Source organism: Zootoca vivipara, chromosome 1, assembly GCF_963506605.1.
Source record: "Zootoca vivipara chromosome 1, rZooViv1.1, whole genome shotgun sequence".
NCBI lineage: Eukaryota > Metazoa > Chordata > Lepidosauria > Squamata > Lacertidae > Zootoca > Zootoca vivipara.
In genome coordinates, this window is record NC_083276.1 from 119952798 (window position 1) to 119969821 (window position 17024).

Genomic DNA, 17024 nt, shown 5'->3' on the forward strand with positions numbered 1-17024 from the left:
GTGTGTGTGTATACAGGCATAATTCCACTCCTGGGTTTTCTTGCTGCAATCCCTCTTTGCCATTTCTCTTTAGTTGCTCTTACCGGCTCATGGAGCTACTCCTGTTTCCATGCAAGAGGCTCAGGAGGAAGGTGGCCAGGGGTCAGAGCTGAAGTGTGTTGGCAGAACTGCGTAGGAGACTGTGCTCTACTCCATTTAGCTCAAATCAGTCCTGTTCATTATTCATGCCATCGGCATTAAATTAGCAGCTTTAAGGGAAAAAACCAAAACTGTTTTTTTGTAGATTTTCTTCTGAGAACGGCCACCATATAAGGATTCGAAATCGGAGATCTGGGCCTTTTCCTGATGTAAAAGGTAAAGGACCTCTGGATGGTAAAAGACCAGTCAAAGGCGACTCTGGGGTGCGGTGCTCATCTCTCTTTCAGGCTGAGGGAGCCAACATTTGTTCACAGACAGCTTTCTGGGTCATGTGGCCAGCATGACTAAACCGCTTCTGGTGCAATGGGACACCGTGATGGAAGCCAGAGCACACGGAAACACTGTTTACCTTCCTGCCGCTGCAATACCTATTTATCTACTTGCACTGGCGTGTTTTCGAACTGCTAGGTTGGCAGGAGCTGGGACAGAGCAACAGGCGCTCACCCCGCCACGGGGATTCGAACCACTGACCTTCTGATTGGCAAGCCCGAGAGGCTCCATGGTTTAGACCACAGCGCCACCTGCGTCCCTTTCCTGGTGTTACTATGGGCAGCTACAAAGGGCTGGTGGAAGGCCAGTGCAAAAAGATCTGGGGGCAAGGGCAGCTCATCATAGTAAGGTGAGACATTGTGACAACCTCCTTTTAAATTTTTTGCATCCTTCTCTTTTGCATCTGAAAGCTATGGCAGGAAGTGTTACAGACACTTCCAGAAACTGAGAGAGTCCTTGGGGGAATTTGTATGAACCTAGAGCGACCTTCTGTGCATATTTGCATGTCACAGATGGTCAGGCAGAAAAAACATCTTCACTGACCAACAACAACGATCTCCTTCTACAGCCGGCAGGAATGTGTACATGCTCTGGACTGCTGCGTGAGAAAGCCACTTTTGGCCATCTGAACCAGCCTTAAGTCATTAGGTTGTACACATGGAAACCAGGGCAGAAGACCAGGTTTTTGTCATTAGAGAACTCCAGGTTTTATTAAAAATAGGGGGCCCCTCCAAACACTGTAACCAGAATAGATGGTGCCTTTTAAGTTCACTGCGTACATAGACTCCAACTGTAACTCTGCAGAAGGAATTCTGCCTGGCTGTCAGTCATGGCGGCTGTAAAATGTGGGGGTAAAATGTGGGAGAAAGATAACATGTGTGCCACTTCGAGCTCCTTGGAGGAAAGGTGAGATATAAATAAAATAAAGTTAAAATATTGTGATAGATTTGGCAGGCGGACACCCCCCCAAAAAACCTTGAAATTAATAAATGGTAGAATTTGGGATGCGAAGGGAGAAATAAATACAAGCTGCAGAGAAATTCCTGGGCTAGCCTATGCAAAATGACATGGCCAAGCTAGGGCCATTAAGAAACAATACAGGGCCATTGAGGGTCATGGGCAATGCGAGAGAACTGTCCTTTCTCCCTGCTCTGAAGTGTGAACAGAGACAGGGGTTTGGAAGGTAACTGTGTGAGGAGACAGGAAAAGAGAGTTTTTAGCAGGGTGTTCTGGGAAGAAGAGGGAAGAAGAAAGACTGGGAGCCATCTTGGGCAGGCAGGCTGAAGGCTGGCTGCATTGCTGTGGGGTACAAGCCCCTCTTGAAACGACCAAACTGCTGTAAGATCTGGACTCCCTCCATGCAGGCTGAAGGTGCAAATAGGTGAATAAACTATATTTATTAATGCTTAAGGCTTCTTGCCACCACTCGGCATATATATATAGGGTTGACAATCTCAGCCCCAGTGGATCCTTCGAAACTCATGGCCCCTAGCACTTGCCCACCAGGGTGGATGCTGATGTCAGACATTCCACCTGCCAGTCATGCATTATGGCCTGTGAGGTGTTTCACGCACACAGCCTTTGGTTTTTGCAGCCCTAGACCTGTTCCAAAAGCAGGTGGTTTGCCAAATTGTTGTCCAGGACTGCTTTGGCACATAAATATGGGCTTTATTCCCACATAAATCTGTGCAGTTTAGCCTTCAACTAACCGTAAGCTCTTCATCGGAACCAGTTATTTGTTCAGCGCGTTGTATCGACGCCAAAACATCCTGGGCACTATTTTTAAAATGCTACTTTTGAGTACACTAAGATGCATATGCAAAGTCTCATCAACCTTCAACGTTAAGAAGCAAACAGTTGGGAGTGTTTTCTTCACAGGCGTCGAAAGCATCTTCAGGAAATATGGCTAAGCATACACTTTAAATGTAATAATTCTGTTTGTGTTGTGACCTTTCCTAGCCTGAAGAACTAAACAGACTGTACTGAGGGGGTGAGGCAACTGCATGCTTGTTTAGTGCTATATCTTCTTCCTCCTCCTCTTCGTCCTCCTCTAAGGAGCAAGACGTGGGAGACGTGTGCTTCAAGAATCTCCTCCGCAGGGAGCTACATCAGCTGTTCTGTTGGCACGCTTGGTGCTGCCTCTGGATCCTCCTTGCAGTTTTTGCCTTTCAGACAATTGCTCGCTGTCAACTTTTCTTTAATTTCAAGGCTCTTCTATGCAGAACCTTCAAATGTCCCTATTTTCCAGGGACAGTCCCGGATTTACAGAAGCCGTCCCGGTTTCTGATTTGATCCCGGAATGTCCCGCTTTTCCTTAGTTGCAGGTTTTCCTTGTTGTTGTTGTTTAGTTGTTAGTCGTGTCCGACTCTTCGTGACCCCATGAACCAGAGCAGGCCAGGCACTCCTGTCTTCCACTGCCTCCCTCAGTTTGGTCAAACTCATGTTAGTAGCTTCGAGAACACTGTCCAACCAGCTTGTCCTCTGTCGCCCCCTTCTCCTTGTGCCCCCAATCTTTCCTAACATCAGAGTCTTTTCCAGGGAGTCTTGTCTTCTCATGAGGTGGCCAAAGTATTGGAGCCTCAGCTTCAGGATCTGCCCTTCCATTGAGCACTCAGGGCTGATTTCCTTCAGAATGGATAAGTTTGATCTTCTTGCAGTCCATGGGACTCTCAAGAGTCTCCTCCAGCACCATAATTCAAAAGCATCAATTCTTCGGAGATCAGCCTTCTTTATGGTCCAGCTCTCACTTCCATACATCACTAGGACGTCCCTATTTTCATTGGGGAAATGATGGGCATGGAGGGTATGGAGTTATGTGACCCCCGAGCCAAGGAGATAAGTAACTACATAACCTTTAGCAGGCATCTGAAGGCAGACCTGTATAGGGAAGTTTTGAAATGTTTAATGTTGTATTATGTTTTTATATATGTCGGAAGCCACCCAGAGTGGCTGGGGCAACCCAGTCAGATGGGTGGAGTATAGATAATAAAATTATTAACATTATGGAATAAGATGTCCCTATTTTCATCAGAGAAATGTTGAGGGTATGCTGTTCTTCATCTGTGCATGTCCAGCACAAGGCAGCCAAGCAGCTCCATGGTAGGCATAATCATTAAACAATTTCAGCAGGATGCATGCGCAGAATTTCTGCACAACCTTTTTTTTCTTTAGTGAACTACTTGATTTTTCTTACACCATTCCATTGGGATTCCCCCCTTTAAAAAAAAATCATTAAACTTTCAGATTTACATTTTCCACCATTAAATATACAACAGTGCATCCATCAACTTCCCTTCCTCTGCTTCCATGGTTCCTTGTACAGTCGTACCTTGGTTTTCGAACAGCTTAGTACTCGAACGTTTTGGCTCCCAAACGCCGCAGCCCCAGAAGTGACTGTTCCGGTTTGCAAACTATTTTTGGAAGACGAACGTCTGATGGGGCTTCCGTGGCTTTTGATTGGCTGCAGGAGCTTCCTGCAGCCAATCAGAAGCCGTGCTTTGGATTCCGTTTGACCTCTGAGGGATGATTGTACTTCCAAAATTGGCTGCATATTCTATTTCCTCATTTGTTTCCCCCTTTCCATTATGTCCTATTCTACATTATACTGTCAAATTTGCAATAATCCCGCTATCAATTTCACTTACTTACAATTGTTTTCCAAATATTCCGTGAATAATTTCCATTCCTCTTAATACACCCATTCTTCTTGTTCTCTTACCTTGCTGGTTAGGCCTGCTAGCTCTGTGTATTCCATCGTTTTCAGTTGCTATCCCTCCTTCTTTGAAACCTCTCCCACCTTCCATTTCTGAGCTAACAAATTCTGAGCTGCTGTCGTTGCACACATAAATAGCTTTTTCTGCCCCCTGAGTACCTCTATATGTACCATACTCAAAATAAATGCCTCTGGGATTTTTTTTTGGGGGGGGGGAACATTCTTTTAAACAATTTTTTTCATTTCCTTATAAACCATTTCCCAACAATCCTCAACTTTTTGTCATTACTAATTACAAGTACAAAGCTCCTCTAGACACTTCCAAAACGGCAGATATCTAAATACCTGCAGGATAGCAGTCATCCCACCCATTACGACTCTAAAACCAATTGCCATGCTGATCAGAATTTGGCTGGGCATCTGCGTGATTCCAGGCCTCCAGTTTGCTAAGATAAATAAAGGGGAAGGAAAAGTTGGAATGGTGGAGCAAAGTGTTTGTCTAACGCTCCAGAAATTAGTCTTCCCGATGGTTCCATCCATCATTAGACAGGACTATGGGACTCCACAGAGTCACGCTGACACATTTTGCTGCCTGAGGCAAAGGACAAAACGGTCCCCTCCCCCCATTTCACAAGCAGAAGCTGCCTGCATTTGCAGTTTAAATACAGCAGTACACCTTAATGGAAAGTGCTTGATTTTGGGTTTTAAATAAATATTAAAAAGTACATTGAGGTTTCTTAGGGAGTTTTGCCTTGGTGCTTTTCAATCTCAATTTGTACATCCCTTCCCCTTTTTGCTGGATTCCCCTACCTTTGGGTAATGCATGTTGTATATCTTGAGGATGAAAGGGCTGTAGACCATAATGGTATTTTGCAGCTCTAATTATCATTACTGTACTGCCTGAGGGTATGGAGTGGGGGGAAATGAGTGGGAGGCGAGATGGCAGCTTTGTGAACATTTCTATGGCTTTGTAGGGTAGCACATTGCCACATTTTCACATGGGAAAATGTAACCGGGGTGGGGGGGTGGGGAATGCTGCTTAAACCTTCAAGGTTACTCATTTGGCGCCCTGGAAACGAGTCTTGAAAAGAGTGCTCTTGTGTATATTCCTTGCTTATATATCAGATCTCTGAATGGATAGTCAGTACTTTTATGGGTCACTGGTAAGAGCTAAGGGATCTACACTGGTTCCCAGTACGTTTCTGAGCACAATTCAAAGTGTTGGTGCTGACTTTTAAAGCCCCAATCGGCCTCGGCCCTGTGTAGCGAAGGAGTGTCTCCATCTTCATTGTCCAGTCCAGGGAAACGGGTGGCACTGTGGTCTAAACCACTGAGCATCTTGGGCTTGCCGTTCAAAAGCTTGGTGGTTCGAATCCTCGCGACGGGGTGAGCTCCCATTGCTCCGCCCCCGTTTCTGCCAACCTAGCAGTTCGAAAACACGCCAGTGCAAGTAAATAGGTACCACTGTGGCGGGAAGTTGAACAGCGTTTCCGTGTGCTCTGGCTTCCGTCACAGTGTCCCGTTGCGCCAGAAGCGGTTTAGTCATGCTGGCCACATGACCCGGAAAGCTGTCTGCGGACAAACGCCAGCTCCCTTGGCCTGAAAAGGGAGATGAGCACCGCAACCCCATAGTCGCCTTGACTGGACTTAACCGTCCAGGGGTCCTTTACCTTTTTACCTGTCCAGACCAGGCACTGAGGTCCACCTCCGAGGGCCTTCTGGCAGTTCCCTCACTGAGAAGTGAAGCTACAGGAAACCAGGCAGATGGCCTTCTTGGCAGTGGCACCCACCCTGTGGAACACCCTCCCAGAAGATTTCAAGGAGATAAGCAACTATACAACTTTTAGAACACATCTGAAGGCCACCCTGTATAGAGATTTTAATGTTTGATGTTTTAGTGTGTTCTCTTATTCTGTTGGGAGCTGCCCAGAGTGGCTGGGGCAACCCAGTCATATGGAGATGCTACTACTACTACTACTACTACTACTACTACGAACCTCAATGTGCAGAACATACAAAGGACTGGGTACTCTTGGAGTCTCTATTTACTATTATTTCTTCAATGCATTCATAAATTGCCTTTCTGCCAACACACCCAAGGGGATTTGCAAATTTGGAGAAATGATATAAGCATGCAAAATGGGGAGCAGCAGGCCAGGAGATAGGGAAGTCTCACTCGAGGAGGCCCAGATAACAGCTAGTCCTCCTGCCCCAGATCATACTGATAGTGATTTCCGTATCTTCAATTTTTTAATTTTTTTTTTACAGTAGGCATATCAGCAAAACCCACAAAAGATAAAACGCATTCTTTCTTTGACAAATTTGTTATATTTATCATTCTCTCTTGCTGTTGTGTAAGTACACAATCAGCTGGGGAGGGCATAGTTCTGCTCCACTGTGGTGCTGTATTTTCACAGAAATAAGATTAATTATCATCTCTGCACCATTTTTGTCCATATTGCCTTTGCCTTCTTGAAAGGATCAATCGGAAGTTAATACCCAGCAACTTGTTAAATATCCAATGGAGCAAAGCAGCCCAAAGTTCTGATTTCCTAACATTTCCGATATATTTTTCATATAATTGTATGTAGCTGGCAAGATCACGAGACAAAAACAGTCAAGTCGATGTTAATTTAAAGTAGTTGCGTACCACTGATGTAACAACTTTAAAAGGTGTGTTTTAAGTTCATCACAATGAATTCTTCCCTCCATATAGCAACTATCAAGAGTTTGGTAGTGATGTTCCGGGTTTATCTCTTCCCTGTTTATTCTGAAAAGCCAGGATGCCATCAGATCGAATACTTGAAAGTATTCCATCTGTCTTGTCTGCCGTTGTTTTACTGGTTAGGGAAAGCAATAAATTCCCCACTTGCGCTTTCTAATTGGGCCATTTCCCCAATAATGGCATGGCTAATTTCAAGAAGAAGAAAAAACCCAACCATCTAGGATTATAGGGATTCATTTTCTGCGCCGCTTGTTCAAATGTTAAGATAGTTTATCCTGAGATAAACTCCTCCAAAACACTTAAGATTCTCCTTTCCCCAGTATGAAATATCCCCTTAAAACATCTTAATTATGAGTTTGTTCATTATAGTAACAAGATGTACATGCAGATACAGCCAGAGTTGATTTGAAATTATATTTAGCCCAAACCGTGTAAATTGCCTTGACAGATGGTGTTTCCATGATTTTTTAAAACTACTTTTGTCCTTTCGGGCAGAGAAATTATTGCAGCATCTGTCATACATTTCATGAAAATCTGCACTTCCCCTCCATTTTTATTATTTTTTAAAAGCCAGAAATCTCCTTTCTGCCATGTTAGCTTTCCATAGACTAGGAGGTCTTGGTGGGAGAGAGCATGCAACCGTGAACTTCCCCACCTCAACTCTGAAGTGGCACAGTCCAAAAAAAGAGGGAGGACTCTTATCATAGGATATTTCTGAATGTGCCGTTTGGTTCCTTCTGTCTTATTGCAGAATAAGCCTAGGCAAGAAGAGTTTTATTTTGCACTGGATTTACGGACTGAAAAGATGCTATGTCTGGAAGAACAGTGAGGTGGCGGAAGAATTCTTCAAAGGAAAAGGGACACATAATTAAAAATCATGTCCACTGTATCTCTCCAGTTTATCAAGATGGAACTACATCTCTCTCAAACCAAAAGGCCATGCCTACTTAACCTGTTTTAGAGGAAGCACAACGCCTTTCTTATTTCAGCAAGATTTTATATGTACCTGACTGAAGCTAGTGAGAGCCTGGGTAGGTCAGTTGGTTAGAGCATGGTGCTGATAAACGCTAAGGTTGCAGGCTCAATCCCCATATTCCTGCATTGCAGGGGGTTGGACTAGATGATCCTCAGGATCCCTTCAAGCTCTACAATTCTATGATTCCTGTTGCATGTAGAACTAGTAAATATAGATCAGTCTGCCAGCACCTATGTAGTGAAAAAGAACTCGCAAGAGAGTGCTGGGGAAAAGTCTCTGTCTGCCCGAGACCCTAGGCCAGGGGTCAGCAACCTAAGGCCCATGGGCTGGAAGTGGCCCACGGAGGCCATTTAACTGGCCCACAAGCCGCCCCCAAAATGAGTCGTCTGCTCGGTGAGTCCCTGCCCGCTGCGCTGAACCGGTGTGGGGACTCTCTTCCTGCGCAGAAGCGATTTCTGGCGTCTGGGCATGCGCAAAGCGATTTCCGGCGCAGCAGACCATGCACAGACGTGATTTCCAGCATTGCACTGCACCGGTCTGGCCCACGGAGATCCTCCACGGGAGTGATCTGGCCATTGCCCAGTAAACCTTGCCGACCTGTCCTAGGCAACTGCTGCTATCCAACTACTGAATACACATTGTACATCTAAAGCACATGGGCTTTCCCCACAATCACAGGAACTGTAGTTTACCCCCTGACAAAGCTGCAATACCCAGCATCCTTAACAAATCACAGTTCCCACAATCTTTTTTTTTGGGGGGGGGGGGGAGTCATGCGCTTTTCAATGCGTACAACAGGGTGGACAATCTATACTTGGGCAATACATTTGTTAGGATCAACCAAAATACCGGCAAGCTGTCGAGTTCTTCAGATGTTACACAAAGTTGGGGGGGAGAGGGATGAGAGGAAACAAATGCAAATATGAAGACTGGATGTTGCAGCCATGAGATCAGCTTTTGTAGTCAATTCCAAGATGGAATTGTTAGAATCTGTCAGGTGCCACAGATATCAGGTTACACACCTAGGATTTTGGGAGAAAAGGAGCAATGGCTTCAAAGGGTAGAGCCTGCCTTTTACTCAGATCTGAGCATTGCTTTACTGTATTTCAAGGATGTGGAACCTGCGGCTCTCATCTCATAGAATCACAGATTTGTAGAGTTGGAAGGGATCCCAACGGTCATCTAGTCTAACCCCCCTGCATGGCAGAAGCAAGACTTGCTGCTAGCATCCATACTAATTTCGTGGAAGCTTTGCTGAAAAGCGGGGAAGGAACTGAGGCAAAATAAAAATGGGGGATTGTGGGACGGTGGGTTTGCGCCACTGCAGACGACAAGCTTGTGCAAAGGGCACAGGATTTGCAGCTTGCATCTCATGGGCATGTCGTTGGACTACAACTCCCAGGAGCCAGTGGTCAGGAATGATGGGAGTTGTAGTCTAGAAACATATGGAAGTCCTCGGGTTCACCACGCCTACTTTATATTTCCATTTAGGCTGGTCCTAATAAAAGGTCCAAATATGGTTTTTGGGGTTCATACAGGTGGTGCCCAAAACCTCCACCGCCCACTTCAAGCTTCTGACAAAGTGTTACTATACAGTACCTGGAACATCCGCCAATTTCAGTTCAACCTCCTGAGGACTTAGGTAGAAGTCATTCAAGGCAGGTACAGCCCCAGTATGTACAGGTAAGTACACTGAGAGTAAACCCCATTGAAATCACTTGGGATTAAAATGTTTTAGGATTGAGATCCACGATGGATGGAGAGCATATTTCTGGTTGACACTGCTAGTCTCAATGAGATCAGCTGGAATAATATGTTTTTAATGCAGTAATATTCATTTACAGGAACAGTGGAATACTTCTGGTTCTTTCAATGCTTGAGGAGGCTAAGTGCTTTGAAAAGAAAGTTTCCAGGGAACCAATGTCGCACAAGGCATGCTACAAACCGGAGCCCACTTTGCAAACCGGAGCCCACTCAGAATGAGAGATAAGTTCCTTAACAGCTTTTCCCACTAGAAGTCTATTGAGCTGGAGTGTCTCTCCACTCAAAAGGGCAAATATGTATGTAGTTTCTGGGGTCCCCCCCTAAGAAAGTTTAATTGGAGGAGGATGCATTTCATACAATGGCATATTATAAGAGACAACATTGAAAAGGAGAAGGAAATCAGAGGCTCTAAGTACATGAAAAGGGCAAGCTGACACAAGAAAACAAGAAAAGAATTAAAATGCACAGATCTGTTGAAGCTAACAGGTAGCATAATAAAGGAACAGTCCTTTATTCATTTAAAAAACTTTTCTTCTTCTTGAATTGTAAAATAAACTCAAGGTGCCTAAGAAATCAAAATCTTAACAACAACAACAAATTTTATTTATACCCCTGCCCTCCCCAGGCAAAACTGGGCTCAGAGTGGCTAACATCAAATATATAACGTATTACCATAAAATCAAGCAATCAATTAAAATACATCCTAAAATCAAATCAGAATCAAAGTGAAATAAGGACGTAAAGCACAGCCCACAACACAGTCCCCAAACAAATAGTAAAATGGGGGGGGGGCATTAGGACACCCCTCCTAACCACAAGCGTGATTCCAAAGCAGACACACACTGGAAATGTTTGAGTGTGTTTTGCTGGGTTGTGTCTGGTTTTGGTACTGTGCAGTTAGCAAAGGACTTGAGTCACTGACTCGCTCCAGTGCAAGTCCCTCTGAGCGCAGTTCTGCCTTGCATTCAGAGGATCGGGCTGCATCTAGAGCAGCGGAACCCTCAGCTGCCCACCCCACATGCTTCCGGAGCTCTGAAGAAGTGCTGCGGAGACCCCGGCCAAGGCGGAGGATGGCTGCAAAAACTTGGCACAGGTTGGGAGGGGACCCCAGATTTTGGGGTTCCGAGTCAATGAAGCTACCCTTTGAGGTTGGATGGCCAGGGGTGCTTTCGTTGCCATTCCTGCATTGCAGGGGGTTGGACTAGATGAGCCCCAGGGTCCCTTCCAATGTTGCAGTTCTATGGCAGAAGCCACGCTGAGCTCCTTCCTGGTTGAAAAGCGGGTGCAGGCTTGCAGCCTTTTACGCAGGGGGGTGGGGGTGGGAGAATAGCAGGGAAGCTGTGACGGGCAGCTCACTTTGTTAAGTGCCAAATAACAAGAATAAGAAGAGCTATTTTTTCTACCAAAAGAGGTGCTGCAGTTCACCACGAACTTAGACGCCCACCCGAGAGGTGCTGGAGCTCAGCTCTGGCTAAAAAAAAGCCCAAGGAAAGTCCATCTGGAAAACCTGTGGGAGTGCAGAATGCAGCATAATAATAAACTTCAATGAAGTCCGTTTGGAAAACCTGTGGGAATGCGGAGCACAGAGTAATCATCATCATCATCATCACTGCTTTTTTTCTGGGGGTACTCAAGGGCACGCAGAAGAAAAGCTCTGATAATCACAGTAGTAGCCGATACGGTAATTGAATTTTTATACAGCCCTTCCTCCATGGATCTCAGGGTGGTTCATAGAACGGGCTCCCGAGAAGCTTGCCTTTAAAGCACAGACAGGGAAGAGAAGGATGGGGTCACTTAACGTAAAGAAAGAGAAAGAAAAAGAACGCCAGAGACAGAGAGAAGTAGAAAGAGAGGAAAAAAGAGAGAAAGAAAGGGAGGGAAAGAGAAAAGGGAGAAATAGAAAGAAAGGGAGAGAAGGAAAGGGAGAAAGAGAAAGAGAAAGAAAGGAGAAAGAGAGAGACGGAGAGAGAGAAAGGGAGGAAGGGAGAGAGGGAAGAGAAAGAGAGAGAAAGGGAGAGAAAGAGAAAGGGAAAGAGATAAGAAGGGAGAAAGAGAGAGAGAGAGAGAGAGAGAGAGAGAGAGAGAGAGAGAGAGAGAGAGAGAGAGAGAGAAAGAAAGAAAGAAAGAAAGAAAGAAAGAAAGAAAGAAAGAAAGAAAGAAAGGGAGAGATGGGAAGGGAGAAAGAGAAAGAGAAAGAGAAAGAAAGGAGAGATGGAGAGAGAGAGAAAGGAAGGAAGGGTGAGAGAAAGGGAAAGAGAAAAGAAGGGAGAAAGAAAGAAAGAAAGAGAGAGATGGAGAGAGAGAGAGAGAGAAAGGGAGGAAGGGAGAGAGAGAAGAGAAAGAGAGAGGGACAGAGAAAGAGAAAGAAAGAGGAAAAAGACAGACAAAAGAAAAAGAAAGAGTTAGAGAAAGAGAAAGAACGGGAGAAAGAGGAAAAGAAAGAAAGAAAGAAAGAAAGAAAGAAAGAAAGAAAGAAAGAAAATGAGTCATTTCCAACCTCCCAACGAGCCTCCCTTTCCCTTCCGACGACTAAAGCGGGGCCGCAGGGGCGCTCTGCCCCGCGAGGCGCCTCCTCCCCGCTTCCGCGCTCCTTGCTTCCCTTTCCCCGCGCTGGGCCGCCGCTGCCGCCGTGCCGGGCGCTCCGCTCCCCCGTCCCATTCCTCCCTCCCTCCCTCCTTCCCCCTGCGCTCTCCCCGCCGGCGTGTCGTTATGCCCCTCCCTCCCTGCTCTGCGTCACGCGGCCTCGCGTGGGAGTTGGGCCCGGCGCAGGCTCGTCGGCGCAGGCGGGCGGGCGCGCGAGCGGAATCTCCCCACGTGACGGCGACGGCGCGGGAGGGGGAGCCCTGGATGTGCGCGCGGGCGGGAAGGCCGGGAGGAGGCGGCGGTGGAGGAGGAGGAGGAGGAGGTGGAGGTAAGGCGAGGCTGCTGCTGCCGCCGCCGCCTCCCTGCAGCCCTGCCGCCAGTGCTGGGTTGTCGCGGGGCTGCCGGGCAGAGCTGGGCCGAGGGGGCGGGAGGCAGCTCGCCCCCCGATGGGAAGGCGGCAGCAGCAGCAGGAGAAGAAGGAGGAGGAGGCCGGCCGCAGGCGACCCTGGCCATAACTTCGCGCCCACCCGGAGAAGGGAAGAGCCGGGCAGGCAGCGGCAGCAGCAGCAGCAGCAACGTCCTGCGGGGAAGAAGTAAGTCGGAGACCCTCGTGGCTGCTCGGCAGGCATTGGATCGCGCGCAGGAGTGGGGGGGGGAGAGACGCGCAAGGGGTTGTGCGGGCGCGATCGCGGGGATCCTTTCTCTTGCAGGGTTGCTAGTTTTGTCTGGCTCCCGAGTAAGCTGCGAAATGTTGGCGAACAGGTTGCCGTCGCCTTCCCCGTCGAGTTATCTTTTAAGAGGTGCGCGCGTTTCCTTCCCGGCAAAGCGAGATCTTTGGCATGTGATCCGCTCCGGGTTTAAGGCTGCAGCTTTTGTAGAGTTGGAAAGGGACCCTACCCCGAGGGTCATCCAGTCCAACCTCCTCTGCAATGCAGGACCTATCTAACACACACGCCTTTCTGGAGAGACCGCAATGGATTTTTTCTTGCTCGCGATTCGGGAGGCATTTACCCCGCTTTTCAGCGGCTGAAACTTTGCCTGCGTGGTTCGGACTCGTCGAGAAGTCAACCTCGCGCGTCAAAAACGCACGTGTGAATGCGAGACAGAGCGGGTGTAAGGCCTCCGCGTCTTGGAGCGGTAGGCGAATATCTTAAGAATGCTAGCTGCGCGCGAGGCTTCTGCTGCAAGTTCTGGTTCAGCCTCGCTGGCCTTCTGGGGCTGTGATGGTGGTAAAGTGGGGTGTGTGTAACTGGGAGAAACTGAGACAGGGGTGGAGTCCCCAACAACATCTGGAGGTATCCAAGTTCCCCAATTCACATCACACTTGACCTTTGGCCATGCTGCCTCGAGGCTGATGGGAGGAATGGGATAAAAGGAAAATAGAAGTTTCTGCCCTGTCTTGCAGGGTGTTTTCATAGCTGCTGCTTGGTACAGTTCATTCCTGCTGCTGCAGATTGCCGGAAGGAGAGGGTGGATTCGTGTATATGTGTAGGCGGAGTGTGGATGATTCCCAGAGAAATCCAGAGCAGAAAAGGGTGAGGGCGTGGGAGGAAAGTACTGAAACATCCATGTATTGTCTTCGCTTAAAAGTTTGGGAGATGGAGTGCAAATCCAAACACTACATTGGGTGGGATTTTTTTTTACTATGTTTTCTCTACAGTTGATTTGTACATTAACAGCTGTGAAACTTTTTTTTTAAGTGCTGGGGAAATTTATTATGCTACAGATTTTTGAGACTTTTATTTAAGCGATTGCTCATTGTCCCTCTTAGACACTTGTCCTCACAATATTTGCCCTCCGGCAGATATATTTAACAGCTTTCCTTCATTTGGCTGCAAGCATAGACTCCCATGTGTGTGGAAATACATGATGTGTCGTTGTTTTTTTGCACAGACACACCCTAGTTGTAAAATAAAGTCAGCTTAGTATTTTTGAATGGGAGGATTCCTGTTTCTTTCTGCCGCCCCCTCAAAAGAATGATACACTTTGTAGGGTTTTGAAAGCGTAGGTAGGTGATCCAAATTATTTTACTGAAAGCAACAATTTGTTTTAATAAAGAACTTTGGTTTATTTACCAACTTTGATTAGAAACTGTTTAGAAACTAATAATTCAGCTTCCCCCAAGGTGGGGGAGGGGGAATGTTGAAGATACCAAAATATAATAATGAAAAGCTGGTGGATTGTCAAAACAGAACATAATAAATTTAATGTAGAGATCCCTAATAAAAATCAGTAGATCTAAAATGCCATTTTAGTAGAGGAGCAGAACTGATTGCATATTTTGAAAGAAATGCTAGTTTGGGAAAGAAAAAAACAAACACCATCCTAGTTGTTTAGTTAGCAAAAAAAAAGTTCTAAATATCGGTAGCTGGTTGTTTGGGAAAATACTGGGATTGTATTGTTAGCACCTTCATCCTGAATTTGGAAAGGAGCCCTGTCGATTTCAACATTTCTTACGTCAAAGAAAGCAGTATACCATATTTAAAATTTGCAACTAAGTAGAATGGACTTACATCAGAGCAAACAGTGTTTAGCATCAAGATGCCACTGATAAAGTTGTTTATTTAAGCCCTGCTTGCTAAAAAAGAAATAGCCATCTAGTCTACTAATGTTTCGTACCGGAAAGCTAGGCTTCAGAACGATTGCAGAGCCTTTCAAAATAGGCAGTCGCGTGTTGTGGAAGATACAGTGATCCTGTGAGCTGCACAGATATTCGTTCAGTCATTTTTGAAGAAATCTTTTGGAAAGTCTAGTGGGTGGGCAAGCTTGCAGGATGTACTTTGTTTTTTCTAAAAACCCCTGAGATCCATACATTTAGAATGAAAGAATTAACAAGCCCAGGAACTGAGCTCACATTCCTTCCACACCAAATCCGCTCCTGGTGTCTCTCGCAGTCCCTTAGGTTTCATGATTTCAGCATTATAATGAGTAGGGAGGCGGGTCACAAACACACTCGGTTGCTTCCATTTTGTTAATGACTGGAAGCCATAAATCCATTGCCGACCTACATAAAATAACCTAGAGTTCTGCTAGCAGATCCCAGTCCAAACTTATGCCCTCCTCTGCAAGGTCAGAAAAGATGGTTATAGAATGTATTCTATTACTTTTCCTGCAAGTGAGAGATCTAAACATGTGCCCAGTGGCAGTGGGAATGGCTAGAGATGTTGCCCCTCACCTCACCCCATCCCATTCTGTCTTTGTATAGGTACCTATAGAATTCTCACTATTGCTGGCTTTTGAGCTCCGTGCCACTGCAACACAGTTTTCAAGCTTGGGATTTCCTTTCTCTCTTTTGTGGCGGGGGCCAGGAAGCAATTGCTGGCACTTGAAACCTAAAAAGATGCCCCACACCAACTCTTGAATTAACCTTCTGTTACATACAACTCACTTTAACTGTATCTGAAGATGTCCACAAGAAGCCTGGTGCCCTTGTTACTAGATCATTTTTTATATTCATTTTTGCTTTTCATTCCTTGCCATTTAACTTTCGCTGAATGGGAGCGCTCCTTAGCCATGAGAAAAGAGAAAGAAAGGGAAGTTAAAATGGAAGGGGGGGGCATTAGAAAACCAAGCGACATCTGTGCAAATATAGGGGGAAATGTAAAAACAGTTCTCTTCCTCTTGCTTCCCCTTCTTTTTCAAAGGTATCCCACCCAGTCATTTGTATTACAGATGTGTTTAAAGAAAAACTGGTGGGAGTCTTGTGTGAAAACACCCCATAATGCCAGAGTATTAATTGGGGAAAGGGGGGTTGTTTTGTGAGGGCACAGAGTGGGTCTTTGCTAGCTCCTCTCTGCTCAAGGTGCCCAGAGATTGACTGTGAAATTTTGATTGCTCAGTTCCATACAGCATCTCTCTAGGCGAACGTTCATTCCCAGTTCCTTTGCTACCGAGGCAGCCTGCGGACAGCCTGGGAAGGAACTGGTTAACGCATGCTGAGCCCACCCTCGCAGCCCACACTTTCTTGACTTCTCCTCTTATCCTGGTTCGCCTACATGAACAACATTCACAGCAGCAGTAGCAGAAACGCCTCCTCTCCGTAACCTTCACAGAAAACCTGCAATTTCCATCTTCTGCTCTGGGCAGGAATTTCTATTTTAAAAGTTGATCATCCCAAGATGTTGACTTGGTTAGCGAGATATTGAAGATTTCTGGCCCGTCGTTTGTTTGATAGTTAAAACAGCTACAATAATTCCACACTTCTTAGCATTTCTGTAGCATCCTCCCAGGCTGTTATTCTAATGCCTGCCACATATCACATCTTGTAAGTTAAAACAATTGGCTTTACAGCGTGACCATAACCATGTCTCCTTGCCAGTAAATCCTATTTAGTTCAAGGTACTTGGTGTTAGGATTGCAGTCTTAGTAGCACACAAACTGTGTGCTTTTGTTATTAAGGATGCAAACTCACCTGGTGCTGTGGATCAGAAAGTGTTTCTTGCTTGCTACCCCCTTCCAATCCCATTTATAAAAATGTCCCCCCCACCCACAATTCTTAGTAACTGGCCTCAAATGCTTATTTTTTATTTAGGGGATTTATTTTTTATTTAGGGGATTTGAACCCTGCTGTGAAGTTCAGCCTGCCATTTACTTCCCAGACTACCAGCATAAAACGGAATACAAATGCAGCAACCATTATTTAAGAAACAGCACAAGAAAGAAGCAGGACAAGAAAGACGTTTACTTAGGGGGGGAAATTGTGCATAACCCTGGATATAAAAGGTGTCCTGTATTTCCCCCCATCACTCCAGACCCTACTTGAAAAATCAAAATATTGAAAATGTTTTGAAATTTTT

The 17024-nt window shown here is 45.9% G+C and overlaps 1 protein-coding gene across 1 annotated transcript in view; it reads left to right on the top strand.

The window, feature by feature from the left end:
* Positions 1 to 12538: 12538 nt before the first annotated feature.
* NAB1 (NGFI-A binding protein 1) overlaps positions 12539 to 17024 on the top strand; it is a 47355-nt gene continuing 42869 nt past the window's right edge. Inside the window, exon 1 of the mRNA XM_035136184.2 lies at positions 12539 to 12821. The gene's annotated coding sequence lies outside the window, so the exon portion shown is untranslated. The remainder of the gene's footprint in view (positions 12822 to 17024) is intronic.